Below are 21,840 nucleotides of genomic sequence, written 5' to 3' on the forward strand. Positions count from 1 at the left end.
TTTAGTTGTTTATTGTCTTTCTCTGTCCCCTGGAATGCAAGTTCCGTAAGGGTAGGAATGTAAGTCTAGTTTGTTATTAAATCCCCAGTGTTCAAGTCAGTGTTTGGTACAGTTAGACTGTCAACAAATATTTATGAAGTATAATGATGTATGGGTGGATGGAAGGATAGATGGGTGGATGTATGAATGATGAAGGTTGGATGGATGGATGATTGATGATGAAGACTGGAGAGTGGAGGATGAAAGGATGGATGGATGATGGATGGTTAGATGGATGGATGATTGATGATGAAGTATGTAGGGTGGAGAATGAATAGATGGATGGGCTGGATGTATGATGAGTGGTTGGATAGATGGATGGATGGACAGTTGGTTGGATGGATGAATGGATGGATGGATATGTAGATAGTTGGTTGATGGATGTATGGATAGTTGATTGATGGATGGATGGATATGCCTTATTGGCTATGAAAATTTGGGATAAAATTATAGTAATTAAGATAGCATGAATACTTGCACAGAAATAGAAAACTAGTGGAACAAAATATACAGCCCCAAAACAGACTGTGTGTAGTAGAAACTTTGTCATTACAGATGCATTATTTCAGTGTAGAAATGATGAAATGAGAAATAAATGGTACCAGGACAAAGCATAGCTATACAGAAAGATTACTTAATTCTGACTTTATATTATATAAATAGTACCAACAGCATAACTTTAAAAATATTGGAAGTAATTATAGGTCTTTATGACTCAGGTGTAGGAAAGGATTTATTGAGTAAAATCAAAAGAAGCACTTACCATAAAGGGAAATTAAGTGTTTAATACTGAGCATCAATTTTCTCTTACTTAAGTGGAAACGTAAGATAAAAAATAGAGAATGCAAAAGCAACAGAGAAAATAAATGAAACAGAGTTGGTTATTTAAAAAGAGCAAAATTTACAAATCTTTAGCTAGATTAAGAAAAAATGAGAGAAGAATTAAATATATTTCATTACATTAAAATTTTAGAAGTTTAATATGTCATTTTAAACAAAATGTTCACATAGGAAAAATATTTTCAACATATATACCCACATAAGAGTTGGTATTGAAAGCAAACAAATTTAGTATAGAACATAATTATAACAAACCCCTATGTACCACCACATATCTTAGTCAAATATTATCATTTTACCATTTTGCTCTTTCCTCTACTTAGGGTCCTCTTCCTATAACTTGTGACCACACCTGTTTTAGGACTTTACTAAATGTCGCCTTCTGGTGAGGTCTTCCCTAACTACCTCCTTTAAAATGGAACTCCCATCCTCAGCACTTTTTCTTCCCTTTTCTGCTTCCAGTTTTTCCATGGCACATGTGACCATCTGACATACTAGGTGTTTTACTCTCTCTTTAATGTTTATTTATTTATTTTTGATGTGTGTTGTCTCCCTTCTATAACAACCCAATAGAAAAATGGACATATGAAAAAGCAAATCACTGAAGGGAAAACCTAAATGGCCAATTAAATAAACTACAAAAGAATGTTCTATCTCACTATTGTATTTTAGCATGTAGAGAAATACATGCTAAAACACAATAAGATATTTTATATCTATCAAATTGGAAAAATGTTTAAATCTGATCTGACAATACCAAATGCTGGTAACGATGTGAACTAACGCCAGATTGGTATAAATGCTGCTGTCACTTTGTAGAACAGTATCTAATAGGCCGGGCACAGTGGCTCAGACCTGTAATCCCAGCACACTGGGAGGCCGAGGAAGATGGATCACTTGAGGTCAGGAGTTGAGAGCAGCCTGGCCAACATGGCGAACCCCGTCTCTACTAAAAATACAAAAATTAGCCAATCGTGGTGGCAGGCTCCTGTATTCCCAGCTACTGGGGAGGCTGAGGCAGGAGAGTTGCTTGAGCTGGGGAGGCAGAGGTTGCAGTGAGCAGAGACAGTGCCACTTCACTGCAGCCTGGGTGGCAGAGCGAGACTCCATCTCAAAAAAAAATAATAATAATGTAATAATTCTGAAGATGCATGTACTCTATGGCACAGCAAGTCCACTGATAAATCTCACACATAGGTACCCAAGGAGTATACATTGTCCATTGCAGCATTATTTGTGTTAGCAAACTTTGGAAACTGCCCAAATATGCATCAAATATGGATCATTAGGCTAAAATATAAACACGTGATAAAATACTATCTACACGTTAAAAAAATTATGTCTAATGGACAAAATCTTGAAAATATAATATTAGAAAAAATAGGCTTTAAATGGGTACCTACGTTAGGATACCATCTAAACAAAGTTTTAAAACATGCAAACCAGTAACATATATTGTTTATGAATACAACTATGTATTAGAACAGAAAAATATGTATGGAAATTTAGGAGAGTCGTTATCTTTGTGGAATTGGGAAGAAATTCATGGGAGGGTTTGCTTATTTCTGCAATGTTTTATATTAAAAAAGATCTGAAACAAATATGACAGAATGATAATATCTGACCAAGCTGGTATCAGTACATAGGTTTTTGTTATAATTATGTCTATATTCAGGTTCATGCTTGAAATATTTAATAAGAAAATAAGTAGGAGGCACTTAAGTGTGACTTAAGAGGGAATAAAATTCAAGTCTTTGTATTCCAAATAATAAAATGCAACAAGGTAAAATTGTAAACTGAACTTTGTGTGAGTCAGAGCCTGTGTCCAAACCCAGATTCAGTGCCTTCTTTTCATAATAGTTAATGAGATTAGGCTTTGGAACCAGACATTCTGGGTTTGAATCTTGGCTCAGACACTCATTAAGTGTTTAATAGTGAGCATCAATTTTCTCTTATTTAAAGTGGAAACATAAGATAAAATGGAGAATGCAAAAGCAACAGAGAAAATAAATGAAACAGAGTTGGTTCTTTAAAAAGATCAAAATTTGCAAATCTTTAGCTACATTAAGAAAAAATGAGAGAAGAATTAAATAACTAAAATAAGAAATGAAAGAGGGGACGTTTCTTCCAATTTTACAGAAATCAGAAGGATTATAAAGTAGAAAACAGGACCTCCTAATGTAACCGCCCAATGATTCCATTCTTGCATGCTGCCCAGATGAAGCCAATTTATCAAGGCAGGGGAATTGCAATAGAGAGATTTTTACACGTAGAGCCAGCTAACGGAAGACTGGTATTTTATTCTGACTCAAATCAGCCTCCTAGAGCATTTTGGGGCAGGATTTTTCAAAGGTAGTTTGAGGGAAGGGGTGGGAGTGGATAGAGCAATGGGTGTTTGCTGCTGATTGATTGGGGGTGCAATCATATGGGTGTGAGAAATGGTCCTTCTGTAGTGCTGGTCACAGGTGAAGTCACAGGCATGGTTGTTGGGTCCAGGTGGAGCCATAGGTCATCAGACATGCAAAAAACCTGAAAAGATATTTCAAAAGGCCAATCTTAGGTTCTGCAATAGTGATGTTATCTGCAGGAGTAACGGGAAATTGCATATGTTGTGAAGTTTGAATAATAGCTGGCAATTATTTGTCTACACCTTAGCAAAATTCAGGTTTCTCTATCCTCCTAGCCTTCTGGTTTTTTATTAGCTTTACAAAGGTGGTTGGGTTTTGGGAAGGCTATTATCATTTAAACTATAAATTAAATTTCTCCCAAAGTTACCTTGGTTTAAGCCCGGAAATAATGAAGGGCAGCTTGAAGACTAAAGGCAAAAAGAGAGTTGTTCAGGTCAGATCACCCTCACTGCCGTAATTTTTGCACTGATATGATTTTTGCAAAGATAGTTTCACTAACAACAAATATGAGGAGGATTAAATGAGAAAATATTTGTATATTGCTTAGCATACTTTATGGCATATAATATAAAGGAAGATTGATGTGTGTTTAAGAGCTCCAGGTCTTTACGTAAAAAGACATGAACTTTTAGCCTGTTTTGAATTCCAGGATTTCTGTCATTTTTTTTGTTTGTTTTCTACAATAACCCTATCAGGTTAGACTTATTATCCCACTTTATATATAAGAAAACTGAGGCTTAGAGAGGTCAAATAACTTGCTCAAAGTTACCTAACTCTTAAAGGACAAAAATGGGATGTAAACCAGGTCTACCTCCAGAAAAATATAACTGTATATTAATATCCTGGCTATATATCACTAGTTTTATGAATAGACTAAATTGAATTTCTAAAAAGCACTACAATAATCTATCCTGTAACTTTTTTTCCCTTGAACAGGGAGTCGACCATTCATTTCTGATTAAAACTAGTAACAAACCTCTACTTAGTTTATATATATGTAACTCCAAATGTGTAAAATAACTGAGTTGTTATAATGGGATATTGTTATTAGATAAATATTCCTGCCTTAAACAGATTCTTGGTCTTGGAATACATTGGAAAATCACTAGGCTGTGATATTTTATTATATTGACTTTGTGTGTGTGTATATTTTTAACCATAAGATCTTTTTTTTTGTTTTACTGACTGCTCTGAAAAATTGCTGCCTCCCTGCTTTCCATCTTCTTGTATCTTTTATGAATCCAAATGGAACATCACTTTTTATTGTCACTGATTATTTTGAATGAACAATTTTCTTAATATAATTTTTGTCAGGTCCATTTCATTAATTAATTCTTTTGTTCATTCATTCACACACTCATTCCTCCCTTAGGCAGCAAACATTGATGGAATGACAATTGTGCCAGTCTCTGACTACGTTCAGGGGAAGCAAAGTTTAATAAGGCATAAAAATGTCATCAGAGGCACTCACAACCAGGGGAGGCAGAGATGGAAATGGATAATTCCAGTGCAGTGTTATCTTCAGAATGGAGGTATTCCTGGGGAATAGGGAGTCCCCAACTAATTGAGAAAGTGGTACAGGAATTGTGATATTGGAGCTGAAACTTCTGTTTGCTTCTTTACTGTCTGGAAAAATAATGCATGCTCTCTGTAGAAAATTTGGAAAGCATAAAGAAACAAGAGAAAAATAACCTACAATCATACTACAAAGATGACCACTGTTATTTCTGAGGACCAACCCATGGATGAGCTTAAACTTTATCAACAATTTTGTTATACAAAATATATTTTCTGTATAGTGAACATTCAAAAAATTATTTTTATATTTACATATTATTCTTCTATGCAGAAATACCAATTTTTTTTTATTCCTCTATTTGGTGTTTCCCTCTTACAAATAACCCTATGATGAATATCCCTGTATGTAAATACCGGTCTGCATTCATAATTGTTTCCTTAAGAAGGAACCCAGCCAGCCTGGGCAACATGGTGAAATCTTGTCTCTATAAAAAAATGCAAAAATTAGCCAGGCATGGTGGCACACCTGTAGCCTCAGCTACTCAAGAGACTGAGGTGGGAGGATCACGTAAGCCTAGGAGGTTGAGGCTGCAGTGAGCCATGATTCCGCCACTGCACTCCACACTTCATCGTGGGCAACAGGGTGACACCTTGTCTCTAAAAAAAAGAAGACGAAGAAGAAGGAATCCGGAAGCTGAATTACAGATTAAAGGGTCTGATTGCTTTTAAGACTCAACATTTTCTCCAGTGCCTGCCTGTTTACTGATCTCAAGGCAAGAGCCCAAGCCCTTTAGAAAGTCAGATGAATTAAAAATGTGGGGAAGTTCTTTAAAAATTCTTACACTCTTTTGTGTATGTGTAGATATGTATGTATGTGCATATGTATGTATCTCAGATACAAACAGACACACGTATCCTGATTCTCTTCTAAGAGGCATTCTGTGACTACCTCTTGCCTAACATGCACAGTGGTCTGTATTTGTTGACTTTTTCATCAGTGGTATTTTTATTTTATCCATCTCTCTATTCCCAGTGCCTGGTGTATGGGAGGAAGTTAGTAAATGTTTCTTTACTGAGAGAGAAGAAAAACAAGACCATTAAATAATTAATGTTTACTTTTTTAAATATCATGTTTTGTTTGTTTTCAGCACTCAGCAAGACATGGTGGTGAGCCCTGACTCTCAGTCTTCATGATTGAAGAACTCTTTTGTACAACACAAAGGTAAATATTTGAGTCTGGCTGGGTATCGCTGGTACAAGGAAAATCTTTCTCTTTGGGAAAATTTCCCACAAATATCTGTGGGTTCTCTCGAAGTGGTAGCTTTTGTATTTTGTGTTCCTTCTTAAAACATATCAGAGGGTTCATGGAGCCTTTGGAATTGGTGCTTCGGGTTGCTTTTCTCTAGTCGGCTTTATGTTTATGGTTAGAGGAAGAGAATATTGGTTCTCTTTTGTCTTTTCTTTAGGTACCTAGACAATGTCATCAGGATCCTTAGGTTTTCCTGCCTCTGTTTTAGCCACTTCTAATAGATCATCTCAGATTGGCTTGATTTTCAACAGAACTATGTTAGCTCTCTTTCTTAAATGCACCCCTCCACCCCACTGCCCATTTCAATGTATTTACCAACAGAGGAAACTATTCTCAACTGTGGAAAATAAACTCAAACAATATGTAAGATAAATGCAGAAACATGGAAAACAGACTTGGAGATTTACGAGCATAAAGGGAAAGTACTGTTATTTTGACGTCCTAAACTTTTAAATGATGGCAACCCTGAATTATGTACTTCATACAGGAGCCAGGAATCCACAATTGAAAACGCCTATTCTTTTGACAAATTAGAAGCATTCATTCCAATATCTATTTCTTGTTTACTGGGGATAATGCTGAATGAATCACAGACTGGTGGATGGATGTCCCTTCCAACACTTTTAATTAGCAGCACTGCCTATTAGGATGAACAGAGCATTGCTCTTCTGCCATGGATTACCCCTAACCCCCCTTAAATGGAACAGAAATCTTATTCTCCACAAGGTAATATTCATCTCTTCTCCAGCCAGACAAGCATAGAAAATTAAACAATGGTCCATTAAAAGCCCAGATAATATATTTATCATTTCCAGTTTATATGAGTTTGCAAGGCAAATACGAGTGGGAGCTATTTGTTATGGGACCTTGGGGAACAACAGGACTGGAGAAGGAGCGGGGAGGCTGGAGGATCTGAGACTTGTAAAAATTCATTAAAAATATGAGAAGCTTTTGGAGACAGAGGAAATTAATTACTCTGAGGGACTCAAATATCATTACTCATTTAAGTGACCTGGTGAGGGGGCTGAGAAACCTTTTTACTGATGGTTTCTATAGTGGAGGAGGTTGGGAGCTGGGATTCCTCAGCTGTCAATTTTTGCATTTCGTTGGTGGCTTATTGACATGTTAAGCTGATTAGCACCCCAGCCTCCTCTAATGAATAGAGTTCAATGAGAAATGGGGTTGGAGTGGGGAGACACTTGCCTCCTCCCTCTGCCCCACCACCACCATAGGATGGCCAGGTTATTTAGATGAGCTTCACCATGTAACTGCTACACCTAGGGGAAGCCTGTAATTTGCCGCAATAGAGAGAAGAGGCTGATCATTTGATGCTGGACTGAGTTTGATCTTTTATTATTGCCTTTCCATCCACAAAGCTATTCTCTGAGGTAGAGTGAATTTGGGAAGACAAATTAAGGTTTTCTACCTAAGGAGGACTAGGGAGCAGTAGCTTCTGAAAACAGTCATCTTTTCTAGATTGCCTGTCTAATAAATCTCTTTAATGCATTCTGCCTATAGACGGAGGTTGAGAATATATAGATTTGTGATGACTTAAAAGTTTAAAATCAGTAAGCATTGAGAGCAATGGAGTAAAAGCTTTCTCATACATGTGCCTTACCTAGACTCGGAACTTCAATGTTTTAATTTGAGCTCTGCCATTATGTCCCTGTGAGGCCCTATCCAAGTCACCATAGTCCTTTCAGCCTCTGTTGGATGATTTATAAAGCAGAAAAAGTAATATCTATCTTCTATGATTGTTAAGAAGATCAATGTGCCAAAAGACCTTTGAAGGATGGAAATAACATCTGGGTATGTGGTATCCTTATCACCTATTGATGTATTCTGTTTTAAAAGTATTCATCCTTAAACATTGAGGAAACTCAGTGGTCTGTGTTCCTGCTCGGGTCAAGGTTAAGGGGCTTGGCAGTATCCTCCTGGCTTGTTCAGTTAGGAACGGTGAATCAGCAAGCCAAAGAAGGAAGAGCAAATGTTGACCTGAAGATTTCTCTAGGGGGACATTATTTACATGGTTTGGGGAAAAACAAGTAAGCGAAGCCTACCCTTGGAGAAGGTGGGAGCCCTGGATGTTCACCTCCGGAGGAGTCCCAAGGAGTTACCACCTCTCCAACTGGAAAACATCCTATGCTTTTGAAATGGAGACACATCATTTATTTGAAGGTGCATCATTGATAAAATCATGCATTGCTGAAGGTAGTGGAGGCGATGTTTGAAGGTTATTCATCTATTCCTAGAAAGAGATGATGAAGTAAACTAGGGCAGTGTCAGTGGAGATAAAGAAGAAAAGAGAGCTTTGAGAGTCCTTTGCAAGGAAGGACTTCCAGGCTTCAGTAGCCCTGGCAACAAGCATGTCGAATAGGGAGCAGTACAGTGACTCCACACTTCAGAGTGTTCCCTAGGTGCTTGTACTGTCATTAATGTAAATGTCAAAAAGAGAAGGATACGATCCCTCCCCACAAGGAGCTCAATGAGGTAAACTATAATCATATAGAGCAGACAGAAATGAGCCCAGAAGAGCAATGCTGTGCTGAGAAAGGGTGCTACTTGAGCTGGACCTCAATGATGAGCAGTCTGTGCTGGGTGAGAAGGGTTCGAGGCAGACATTCCACAGAAGACCAGCTGCATACAGCAGCACTGAGCCACAGTTGGTTAGAGAGAAACACACTCGGCGTGTTACATTTCTTCAGCAACCGGAGTATTTTGGGGTTTTGTTTTCTGTTTTGTTTTTTGAGATGGGTTCTTGCTCTGTCACCCATGCTGGAGTGCAGTGGCATGATCTTGGCTCACTGCAGCCTCAACCTCCTGGGCTCAAGCGATCCTCCCATCTCAGTCTCCCAGGTAGCTAGGACTACAGGCACACACCACCATACCCAGCTAATTTTTTCATTTGTTTGTAGAGATAGGGTCTTGCTATGTGGCTCAGGGTAATCTTGAACTCTTGGGTTCAAGCGACTCTCTCATCTCAGTCTCCCAAAGTGCTGGAATTACAGGCATTAGCCACCATGCCCAGCAGCAACCAGAGTTTTGTGCACCAGCTTGTACTCAGTGACTTTCAAAGGCTTTCATGCTATTGTTGTGTCCTAGACGTGGTAGACTACCTGCCTGTCCTCATTAGCCACCCTTGTAGTAGCCCAGGGACTTGTCCTGAGAAGGTTCAGAATGCATTCTGAATAGTTGCTAAAGCAACTATCCCCATTCTTTAGTGTTCTTTTGTGGGTTTTTTGTTTTGTTTTGTTTTGTTTGCCATTACCTTTTAGAATTACTTGAAAGTCTTCAATTGGCATAATTGAGCTATTGGTTATTCATTTATTGTATTGTTTTAATTTGTCCATCTTTATATTCATCTGCAGCCATCATAGGTGAGATAGTATGCCTTTCCCATTTGGATAATAAGATGGTAACAGACAGAAAAATGTTTTCTTGCTATTTTTTCTTTTCTCCCCCTTCTTCAGTTCTTCCCTTTAGTGCCTCCTATATGACTCTTTGTTTTTATTTCCTCAGATTCCATCTACTTACCCTACTTTTCTTCTTCATTCTTATAGAATCACACATTTTCCAATTTGAAAGAAAGTAGGAGATTCTAGATATCCAGGCCCCAAGTGTAAAAACTTCAAGAGGGCTCTTAACCAGGTGGTAATTTCCCCTTTCTTCTCTGTTATTTTTGGTGGCAGTGGTGGTGGTGCTTTTCAAAGCTGAATGTCTTAGATTCAAATCTCTGCCCCAAGATATAACAGCTGTCTGACATTGAGCAAATCAATCCCTTTAAGCTTCAGTTTCACATCAGGAAAATGAAGGTAGCAATAATATTTTCCATAGAGTATTGTTGTAAGACTTAAACAAAATAATGCAGGTGAAAGGGTCTGGAACATTACATAGTCTTGACTTATAATGTCAGCAGTTATTACTGCTCATAATAATAAACATATACTATTGTAAACCCTTAAAATGCAAAAGGCAGATATGTTGATCTTTTTGACAACAAGGAAGGAAGAAGCTGAAGAGACTCTTTCCTACTCTATAGCTGGTCTTATAAAATGAAAATTCCTAGGGGCAGAGACACAGACAGCAGCTAAATCCCTGGGTGCACAAGGAGCCCTCCCTGGCTGGAGAATGACCTCACTGCTAAACAGTCAGAAGGCCTGCTAGGTTTCTAAGCTTCTCCTGGGCCTCCAAAGAGCATCTCAGTCAGCCCTCTGCCAGCTACAATATTCCTTCCTGGATAGCATGGTAGCTTTGTAATATACCAACGTGACTAGATTGAATTACATTACCGAGAATCTGGTTTCTTGGCATGTTTTCAGATAGGTAGGCCACAGGGAGACTTAGGAGGTACAGGAGGATAGAAGTGAGGTGGCAGCCATCCTGTAACTCACATGCTGTTGCTCATCTGTGGATCCAGATGAACCTTGGCAGCATGAAGCAGCATGTGGGTCTGTAACTGCTTTCCCGCCCCCCCCGGATTCTCCTTCAGCTTCTCCATGTCCCTGTCCAGATGTGTGTGCTTAACTCTTTGACAAAGGACTCTGGCTTCTACAGGTCACCCACATCATCAAGCTGCAAAGCAGTAAAAACCAAGGTTCTCATTCATTCTCATGGGATTTCAGCTCATGCTTCCGGATTCTGAACTGCTCTCAATTTCCCCTTTTAAATCCATTTTCCCTTCCTAATGGCCTGCCCAGTGGGCTTCAAGCTCTAGCATCAGATGTGAGACAACAGACTTACAGACAGCTTAACCAGCCCCCACAATTGCATAAGGCCAAATCTCTCTAGTAAATAAATAATGCATATATAGTTATAAAATATATATATTATATAATGTATTCACTTATTCATTAGTGAAACAGAACCAACCACTAAGAGATTATATATGTGTGTATGTACATATGTGGGTATGTGTGTATATATGTATGTGTGTATATATATATATATATATATACATACACACACATATGTGCATGCACATATACATCATCTACAAGTGCTTGTTTCTGCTTCTCTGGTTGCACCCTGATTGATTCAGACAGGCATGAGCTTTTTATAATAGGGAATTCCCTACTTCATAAGGCAGCACATTTATTTTCTAGCTTCCCTCTAAGACTCCCTTTTCTGTAATACAGCAAAAAAGAAATTAACCTTGTAATCCAAAAACGTTTTTCAGTCCTGATATATCCTACTTTCTCTTCTGGACTTGTGCCCCTCTCAGCCCTAAAGCCTCTCACCACCTCTCATCACCACAGACCTCACCGATTCCAGTTCATTCTCTCCAGTTTCTCGCCTTTTTTGAACTTCCAAATCAGGCTCCTCATAAAATTAACCCTGTAAGTAGTACTATGCTAGAGAGGCTCTTCTGACCATTCCATTTCACCAGGCTTGTTTCCTTCTCATCCTCCCTGTGCCTTTCGAAGATAATGCCTTGATTCTGAATGTTGACAAGGCACAAGGTGATATAGAGGGAAGAGAGGAAATCACAGAATTTAGAATCAGAAGACCCTCGTTTGTGTTTGGTCACCACAGAGTGCTGACTGCATCTGTTTATTTAGCTTCTGCGGGCCTCAGTTTTCTCAGTTGTGAAATGGACACACTAATTGCTGACCAGCCTATTTTCAGACGTTCTCTGAGTCCACTGAAACCTGAGCAGTCCTAGATGTTTGAGGTCCTTCAAACTTGAATCCGACTACCCAGTCTCGGATTAGCCCAAGCCTAGGTTAGGGAAGTTCCAATTGTGACCAAGTGTTGAGCTTAAGAATTCGTAATGGAGTGGCAAATCAGGACACATTTTTTAATAAAAATAAATATCTTGAAGTAGTAATAACCTAAATTTGTATACTATTCAGGATCTACCATAGTAAATCTTTGCCTAAATTGTTTCTTGAAGAAGCTGAAGAAATGAAATATATAGTGGTTCCTTTTGAATAAGAGTGTATGTAAAAAGTCCTTATATATCAAAAATGTCACAAAGGGAAAACACTGAATATGAAAGAATAACTAAACATTAGACTTGCTCAAACCAGTTAATAACTAACAGAAAAGCAAATGCAAAAATAGACATGATAGAACAATCTATTATAAATCTGACTACAAATAAGGAACTAAAAGCTATAAGTAAGAGACTTTTAAAAAAGAACACAGCCACGTGATGAAATTAAGTATATACAAATGAAACTGTATGAATGAATCATATAACTATCCATTCAAAGACAAGAGCCCCTGACCTCTCAAGCAGAGGGTATCCATGCAAAGAGAAGAGGTAACTGTAGGAACATCTTATTCTTAAAGTGCAACATAGGCAGCCAATTGTGAGTGCACAAACCTGGCTAGAAAAATCTCCGTAATTGGCAGGTATATTGCCCCCAGACAGAGATGTGGAGGATAAAAGGTGACAGCTGAAATCCACATTGATGACCAAGCCTCACTCTGCTCCCCTGCACACATTTATATGTGAACAATAGCCAAAGTTGAAGAAATAGCTGGCTGTTCCCCCACTGTCCTCCCTCAACACACATCCTGCCTATCTTACAAGCATCAAACAAGTGCTGTAGTCCAGCTTCTGGCACATGGTAGGTGCTCAAGTAATATTTGTGTGAGGTGCACAGGTATTAATGAATTGCCAAAGAACTCATGGAGAAAGTCTAGAGATATTAGCAGACATTATGACAGCATCTGGGACAAAATGAAATGGAACAAAAAATGCCCAGGAGAATTATTCTCTGCTAAAGATTTAACACGCTGATGTTCATAACACCTCACCTGCCAAAGGTATCCTATTCAAAATGAAGGAAGCAACAGAACAGGATTAAATTGGCACAGCTGGAGAAGGTCTGCCTGTGTGAAGAGCCGAATGTTATCTCCAGGCAACGGATGGAGTTGTAACGTGAAGATTTTTATTTTTAGTGTTGGGGAGAAAATGAATTTGATCCAAGAGACACCTAGAGTTGATAAGAGAAGATTGGGGCTTGAGGGAGGGAGGGGATATATAATAAGCTCAGATCAAGAAGGCTGAGCAAAGAGGTAGAGTAGAGGGGAGACATATGGAAGTGGATCTTGTTATCGCAGAGTGGTGCCAGAATGTGTAATGAGGTGCTCCAGGGCACCTGGTCAACACAGGCTCCCTACTGCTTGGGACAAGCAACATCAGAGTAGGCACCTAAGGGCTAGGGAATCAGCTTCCAATAGATAAAGAATAGCAGCAATCCTCCTGTATGGAATGTCTGTGTCCTTTGGGGAACAGGAGATTCTTTATTAAATCACTTAACAGGGTATATTATATTTTTCTGTTTGCATTTTTCTCTCACTCTTTACATTTTTCTATGGTACTGAGACATGTTTTTTCATTGTTTCTTGTTTGTTTTGCATCTTTATTTCTAGCACCTAGCTCTGAGAACTTAAAAAAAAATCACTGAGCACTTCCATATGCTAATGATAATAAATCAGACCCTGGACATGTGAGAAAGCTATTGTTATCTGCGTTTGTAAGTAAAGGAGCAGAAGATCAGAGACGTGAAGCAGTTTGCTTATAGTCACACAACTGGTGAATTGCTGAACTAGGACTCTAACCCAGACGTATGTGGATGAAATTTGTGAACTGCTCACAATTTCCCTAAATCTCGGAGCCTGTAATTGAGTAGGTGATCTCTAAGTTCTTGAGCACTTCTTGGAAGGAAGGAGGAAGAGAAGGATACAGGATGAGAGGATAGATAATGAGACGGCAAAGGAAAAGATTTGAATACCAATAACCAGACTTGGAGAGTATCTGTTCTGGACAGATCATAGACAAATAAGCCTGACACAAATATTATTCAGAGATTACGCTGGGGGTACTGAATTATAAAAAAAAAAGGAACCAGCACTTTGGGAGACCGAGGTGGGCAGATCACATGATCAGAAGATCGAGACCATCCTGGCTAACACGATGAAACCCTGTCTTTACTAAAAGTACAAAAAAATTAGCCAGGCGTGGTGGCGGGCGTCTGTAGTCCCAGCTACTCGGGAGGCTGAGACAGGAGAATGGCCTAAACCCCGGCAGCGGAGCTTGCAGTGAGCGGAGATCATACCACTGCACTCTAGCCTGGGCGACAGAGCGAGACTCCGTCTCAAAAAAAAAAAAAAAGAGGGAACTGGGCAAGAGTTTCACCAGGGAACATTGGGTTTTATCCATGAAGAAACCAGGAATTTAGACTAAGTCAGGTATATAAGAATATAAGATCAAAGTTGGAAAGGGAGTGAGGTGGAGATTTGTATGAAGAAGAAAGCTCTGCTGGCTGGCTCCCCTGCAATGAGCTAACCCCAACTCACCCATCCCACCTCCACTCCCAGGCCTCAATTTGCTCATTTTGTCCTTATAGCAACCTTAGAGGAAATAATTATTATGTTTTAAGGATGAGGAAATTAAGACACTAATTAACTCACTAATGCCAGGAGTGAGTTTGAATGCAGTCACTAGGATTAAGTTACTCAGACACCAAACATTGTGGGAGTGTCCAATTTGCTGCAAGATGATTCTTCCAAAGGACATTTCTATAGGAATTTCATCTAACAGCAGCCTTCATTTAAGCCAAGCATGTCTCTTTCTATAAGTGCGTTCAGGAAAAATAAAAAGACTCTCCTGAGCTTGCATGCCCCTAGATTCTTTACCTCTCTGCAGCTCTAATGTTACTCTAATGCTGATGTCTTTATTTATCAGTGTCTCAGCTGGGGACACTAGCTCTGGATGTCCCATTGAAGGTAATGTTCCCAGATGGCTCACAAATTAGGTTCAATAAAATGTAGCCATTCTTCTCTTTTAGTGAGTCCTTAGTGCTGAACCCATTTAACTTACCTAATACCCTATTTGAGTTGTTATATCCTAAACATGGATTGATTAGAACAAGGGAATAGGCTCTCAGGGGAGTGCAGTAAGCTTTTTGAAGTGGATAGAGGGCCTGCTTTGAAGCTGAAAATCTAACTTAAGGCTCCCTTTGCCACTTGTTAGCTGTGTGGGCTTGGTTTCTTGTGTCACCCTCCTCATTCATTTAGCCTCAATTCCCTTACCTGTAAAAAAGGAAATTAGAAGTGGTTGTGAAGAGTAAGAGGTGATATATATGTGAAAATACTTGGTAAAGTATAAATGGTTATAGAAACATAAGTTAATACAATACATTTAGACATAAAACATTAATAGGAGTGCAGCACCTCACTGGAAACATACCCCTCAACTAGAAATTTTAACAAAAAAAGGAAGCAGGAAATTTTAGAAATCTAAGGAACCTCAGAGATGATCTATTTCAACTTCCTTTTTGGCAGATGAGGAATTTGAGGCCCCAAGTGATGAGGAACTCACATTAAGTCACATAGCAAATGACACAGAGGGAAAATACAGAGAGCAAATACTCCTGTAATACAAGAGACCTGCATCTGCACTCATCATCTTCTGCCCACAGCCTCTACTTCCTCTCGTGCCATGCTTCTGCAGACTGTGGCCTCTGATGGAACCGCTGAAACCAAGAGCTTCCAACTTCACATGCCAGAGAGAAAGCCCATGCCTCTAAAGCCTGACTATTCCAAGTATTTTGGGGACCTTTCTTTTATCTGCAATTAGGAGGATGAATATTACAATTTTAGAAAGATGGCCTATCTAATGTGATTTCCGTGGGACTTTGTATGGTTTGTGTTTTCAGCACCGAAGGGAGTATCTAGAGCACTTGTTGATTCTGTCTCTGAAACAGACTCAAACATTTTCTTCCCTCTCCAGTACATTAGAATGTAAGCACCCTGAGGGCAGGGACCTTGTCTGTAATCTCTTTCACAAGAAGACACCCCCAGTGCCGAGCACGATACACAGTGCATACTCATTAAGTATTTGTTGAATGAAAGAGGGCATACCTGTTGCCTTTGCCTTAGTTCATGGACACATTATTTTCTCAAGAGCTTCTTAAAGTGCTCCAACTCTAGTCTCACTCCTTCCAAACCCTCCTTCACACTGCCCTCTGAGTATCCTGCTCAGTTACAAATATGAAAAGACGACTCCTCTGCTTAAAACTTTTCAGTGGCTCCCCTTTGCCTACTGGAACTGGAAAAGTTCCTTATTGGAGACTTTAAAGTTATTTACTAAAGTTCTTTATAAAGAACTTTATAAAGTTATTTACTAAAGTTCTTTATAAAGTTCCTGGCCTTATCTGTAGAACCCTCTCTTTCCATCCCCACCTTTCAACACACACACACATACACACCCCCCACACTCACACCCTTGTATTTGTTTCCAGCCACACTGGATTACCTATGACTGTTACAAGAAAAGATCCAACTCTTTCCATACCATTTCTTCTACCTGGAATGCCCTTTCCTGCCTTTGCCATTTGGTGAACTACGTATTCCTCAAGCCCCTTCCTTCACTGCTTTGGTGTCTTCTGAAGTCCAGCTCATTAGGGGGACTCCTCAGGAACATGAACTGTGTCTTTGATCCCCATGGATTAGGAAATAGGTGATAATCCTGAGCATTAGACCTTTCCCTTCAGCAATACAGATTATTGAGATGAGGTTAAAACTAAGCTGAGTTATGATGATGACAGCATTTGTGCTAGATCTAAGCACTGGGAGAAGGATGGTTTGCATGGTGGGATCTGGGGAAGAGCAGGGACTTGCACACCATTGCAGATGACATCATTCTCAACAGATCTCAGCCTTATGATCTGACACTCCTCGCCCAGAACTGCTGAAAACATGTACTTTATAAAATGAAAAAATATATAAACACTGATTTTTATCTCCTCATTTAACTCTAATAAAGTTATCACACATGATTTATTGTTTTTATTAATGAAAAGTAACAATATGCCATGTTTTTGTAAGCCCCTTTTTGATTGTTTATGTATTCATGAATTTTAATGTTAAAACTAATCTAAACATATTCTGTGGAGTTTAGAAATTAGCAAAAAAAAAAAAAAAAAAACAAAAAATAACCATCATCCCTTACTTGGGTATATTTATTTTTTCTAGTCTTTTTGCATTTTTATATTTCATTTTATATGACTAGTATCAGATTATAAATACAAATATAAAGCTTAGTTGGTTTTACCCATGCCAAAAGTGTTTCTCTATGCTGCCAAATACTCTCAGTAACAATCGTTGTAAACAACTGAATAATATTCCATTGAGTAAATGCTCCATTATTAATTAGATCCACTATAATTCATTTAGTCATTTCCCTATTGTTGAAGACTAGTTTCCTTGCAAGTTTTTATCTTTATCAGTTATATATGAGGACACCTTCATAACACAGAGATATTCTACCCTTTGTTCTTATTGCCTTAAGATGTCTCTGATGCCTATTACTAATTTGTAAGCACTCCCCTTACTAAAAACATTTAATGCCCTCTTACATTCTACCTCCTGTCCAAGATTGAAGTTGATCCATGCTCCCTAATACAGAATCTGAAGATCTTCATACCCTGGCCCTTGTCTAAGTCTCAGCATCCTGTCTTTATCAACCCTGCCTCCCATGTTACCCTCACCTGCTGACCTGCCTTGGTTTTGATACACATACCAAGCTGTGCTTTCAGCCCTGTGTTGGTGCTCAGACTGCATGATGGCCTCAGCTACCCCTACACACAGCTGCATATAGCCACCACTCTGCTCAAACCCAGATCAGCTGGTGCCTCCTCTGGGAATTCTTTGCTGGCTCCTACAGGATGGATTAGGCATCTTTCCCCTGGGATTCCACGATTCCCTGTGCATATCTTTATCGTTATGCTGACAACACTCCATTGAATATATATGACTCACTGAAGCTGGGAATGCATTTTTTTCATTATTTCTCCAGTTGCTTGCACAATTCCCAACACATAGTTAAGTATGACATAGGTGCTAAACCTATCAATAGATTTGGCAACTGAGATATTCCTGTAATATGTTATGGGAAGAGCAAAATATGTAAAGTATTAGTAGATAGTAAGTATCTCATCTTATCCCATTTTTAAATGGTATGAAATATTAGTAAAGCACAAAGAAGAAAAATATTGTGAGACTGCTATAAAAAAAAGCCCCTGCATACTGAAGAATATGCAAAGACCCCAATTAATTTATGTACAGCTTTACAAATATGTAACATTTTATTTTTTTAATTTTTATGACCCTGTCTCATTAACTACCATCCGTATGTTAATGATATCCATATTTATCCATATTTATATTATCCATCCATATTTCTCTCCAATCCTATCACTTCCCTGAACTTAGAACTCCATCTGTATCCTCAAACATCTCTATTGGATGTCTGCTGGCAACTCAAACTTCAAGAAAATTCAGAACTAAACTCTCGATTATCTGCCCCAGCTATTCCTTCCATAACCTTTTTCCATCTTAGTGAACGGCAACTCTGGTATTCCAGGTGCTCAGTCAGAAACCTTGGAGCCACCTTTGACCCACCCTGCTCTTTTGTACACCCCATATCTCACCCACGAGCACATTTTGTTGGCTCTACCTGCAAACTGCATTCAGGATTCAGCCAGTCCTCACCACCTTCTCTACTGCTAGTACCCTGGTCAAAGCCACTATCGCTGTTCATCTGGATTATTGCAAGCACCTCCTGACTGATTGCTTAGCTTTCAACTTTGTGCCCATATTTTACACACAAGAGAATCCTTTCAAATGTCCTCCTGTCCTTGTTTAAAGCCCTCTAATGACAACCCATCTTGAAGTCCTAGCATGGTGTACCAGTCTGCTTGGGCTGCCATAACAAAATACCACAGACTGGAAGGCTTAAACAACAGACATTTATTTTCTCACAATTCTGGAAACAAGAGGTTCAAGATCAAAGTGTCAGCAAATTTGGTTTCTGGTGAGACCTCTCTTCCTGAATTGTAGGGAGCCGCCTTCTCACTGTAGCTTCACGTGGCCTTTCCTCTGTGCACACTCGGGGAGAGAATGAGAGAGAGTGCTCCAGTGTTTTCATTTTCTTATAAGGGCACCAGTTTTTTTTGTTTGTTTGTTTTGTTTTGTTTTTTTTGTTTTTTTTGTTTTGAGACCGTCTCTCGCTCTTTTGCCCAGGCCGGACTGCTGTGGCGCTATCTTGGCTCACTGCAATCTCCACCTCCCAGGTTCGCGCCATTCTCCTGCCTCAGCCTCCCGAGTAGCTGGGACTACAAGCACCCGCCACCGCGCCTGGCTAATTTTTTTTGTATTTTTAGTAGTGACGGGGTTTCACCGTGTTAGCCAGGATGGTCTCGATCTCCTGACCTCGTGATCTGCCCGCCTTGGCCTCCCAAAGTGCTGGGATTACAGGCGTGAGCCACCGCACCTGGCCAAGGACACCAGTTTTATTAGATTAGAGCAGCGGTCCCCAACCATTTTGGCACCAGGGACTGGTTTTGTGGAAGACAAATTTTCCATGGACCAGGGTCAGGGGGATGGTCTCAGGATGACTCAAGTGCATTACAATTATTGTGTAATTTATTTATATTATTATTACATTGTAATATATAATGAAATAATTATACAACTCACCATAATGTAGAATCAGTGGGAGCCCTGAGCTTGTTTTCCTGCAACTGAGGGTGTGACGGGAGACAGTGACAGATCATTAGGCAGTAGAGTCTCATAAGGAGCACGCAACCTAGATCCCTGACATGCTCAGTTCACACTCCCATGAGAGGGTTCACACTCCCATGAGAACCTAATGCCATAGCTGATCTGATAGGAGGCAGAGCTCAGGCAGTAACGCAAGCGATGGAGAGTGGCTGTAAATACAGATGAAGCTTCGCTTGCTTGCCTGCCACTCACCTCCTACTATGCGGCTCAGTGCCTAACACACCATGAACTGGTACCAGTCCATGGCCCGGGGTTTGGGGACCCCTGGATTAGAGTGCTGCCCTTATTACCTCATTTAACCTTAATTATCTCCCTAATGACTGTATCTCCAAGTAACATCATGTTTGCATTGGGGCTTAAACTTGTGAATTTGGGGAGACACATTTCAGTTCATAACTGCAAATTCCCATGTGATTCATGGCACACTGTCCTCACCTCCGTTAGCTGCTATAGCCAGCCTGGTCCCCTGTACCTCCATGAATACTCCTAACATGCTCCCATCTCAGGGATGCTGAACTGGCTGTCCCTCTGCCTAGACTGTCCTCCAGACATCTGCATGGCTTACCCCTTATAACTTTCAGATCTCTGCTCAAATGCCATTTATTGGCTATTTCTTCTTTGACCACCTTATATAAAATAGTATACCCTCCCCACCCCATTGCCATACCTCTATACTCTGTACCTTGTTTAACTTTTCTCTAAAACATTTTCACCACCATTATATATTTATTTGTTTATTCCTCTTTTCCTCCTCCATTCCAGTGGGAGAAGTATAATCTCCCGAATACAAGATTTTCATTATACCTTTTTGTTTACAAGGATATTGCTGGCACCTAAAACAGTCCTGGCACACAAAAGATGCGCAATAAACATTTGTTGAATGAATGAAGTTTCTTTCTTTTTATTATCTTATTTCAGCTTCGAACCAAATCTGGAAGAGGGTAAGGTAGATATTTGTTCTATTTTTACACGTTAGGAAAACTAGTACTTACAAGGGTTAGGTTTCATATCTGCAGTGATCATTTCATTTGTTTGGTGCTTACTATTGCCAAGGGATATGCATACTATTATATTTGCTTTCATTTAATCCTTAGAGTAATCCTAAAAGATTATATATTATTATCTCTATTTTAACACAATTACTTACACCTTAGAAAGGTTCAATAACTTGCCCAAGGGAGCCACTATTAAGTGACAGCCCAGATCAGAACCCTCATCTGACTTTAAAGAGCTTGTTTTTATCTGCTATTATAGCTCATGTTCTTTCAGCACAATGCTGTGTGCCAGGTACTATGCTAAATCTTACATTATTGTCTTCATTTTGAAGATGAGATCACTGAGGCTATGAGATGTTAACTCTTCAAGGTCACACCAAGCTGACCTTAGAGTGTGTCAAATGCTAGCTGTCTTCTTTAAAGAGGCAGGTCTTGAACCTAGGATTTCTTACTTTCAGTTTCCCTGCCTTTGTGCACTAACTGCCTAGATTAACCCCACGGTCCAGGATGCGCCAGCCATGGCACGCTGTAAGTTTATATTTGCAATTCTGGTCTCAATAGACTCTTGTGAGACAGAAAATTTTGACTGATAAAGCAAATTAGTATGACCATTAAAAATATTGACAAACATTATATGACCTAATCATTTTTAAAAGATTGTTCAGTCACTCCCAGGTTAGGTCTGCTTCTTTGTACCTATTCTCTTTCTTCTTAGATACCTGGCAAAATGTATGTGTGTTTCACTCCGGCTCTCTCCCTTCCTCTAATGGCATCACTTAGGTTCAATAGTGGAGAAGGGTAATTGAATCTATTTTTCAGACTTTCATCGGTGGGCTCTCTTCTGGGCACATATTATTAGAATTGTGGGAATCAGACATTTCTTTAAAGTAGAGATTGTTGGGCTGAGCCAAGGAGATTATTAAAAGACATTACAATGCCAGCCTTAGAAAATATATGGGACACCTAGATTCCCCACTCTGTCCCTCCCTTCCCAGCACAAAGCTTATTCAAACACCTTTCCAGGAACAGCATTCTTCCTTCAGCCGGTCCTCAGCAGCCTGCCCTTGCGATCCACTTGCCCACCACACATTGGGCCAATGATTCTCAGTGTGGTCCCAGGTTCAGCAGCATCAGCATCACCATCACCAGGGAA

The 21,840-nt window shown here is 39.5% G+C and overlaps 1 protein-coding gene across 6 annotated transcripts in view; it reads left to right on the plus strand.

Moving 5' to 3' along the window:
• Nucleotides 1-21,840, plus strand: part of DAB1 (DAB adaptor protein 1) — a 1,249,170-nt gene that overhangs the window by 588,016 nt on the left and 639,314 nt on the right. For all 6 annotated transcript variants that reach the window (XM_055349811.2, XM_063698321.1, XM_063698323.1 and 3 more), the window contains exon 3: nucleotides 5,954-6,027. The gene's annotated coding sequence lies outside the window, so the exon portion shown is untranslated. The remainder of the gene's footprint in view (nucleotides 1-5,953; nucleotides 6,028-21,840) is intronic.

The sequence above is a fragment of the Gorilla gorilla genome, chromosome 1 (genome assembly GCF_029281585.2).
Source record: "Gorilla gorilla gorilla isolate KB3781 chromosome 1, NHGRI_mGorGor1-v2.1_pri, whole genome shotgun sequence".
Taxonomy (NCBI): Eukaryota; Metazoa; Chordata; class Mammalia; order Primates; family Hominidae; genus Gorilla; species Gorilla gorilla.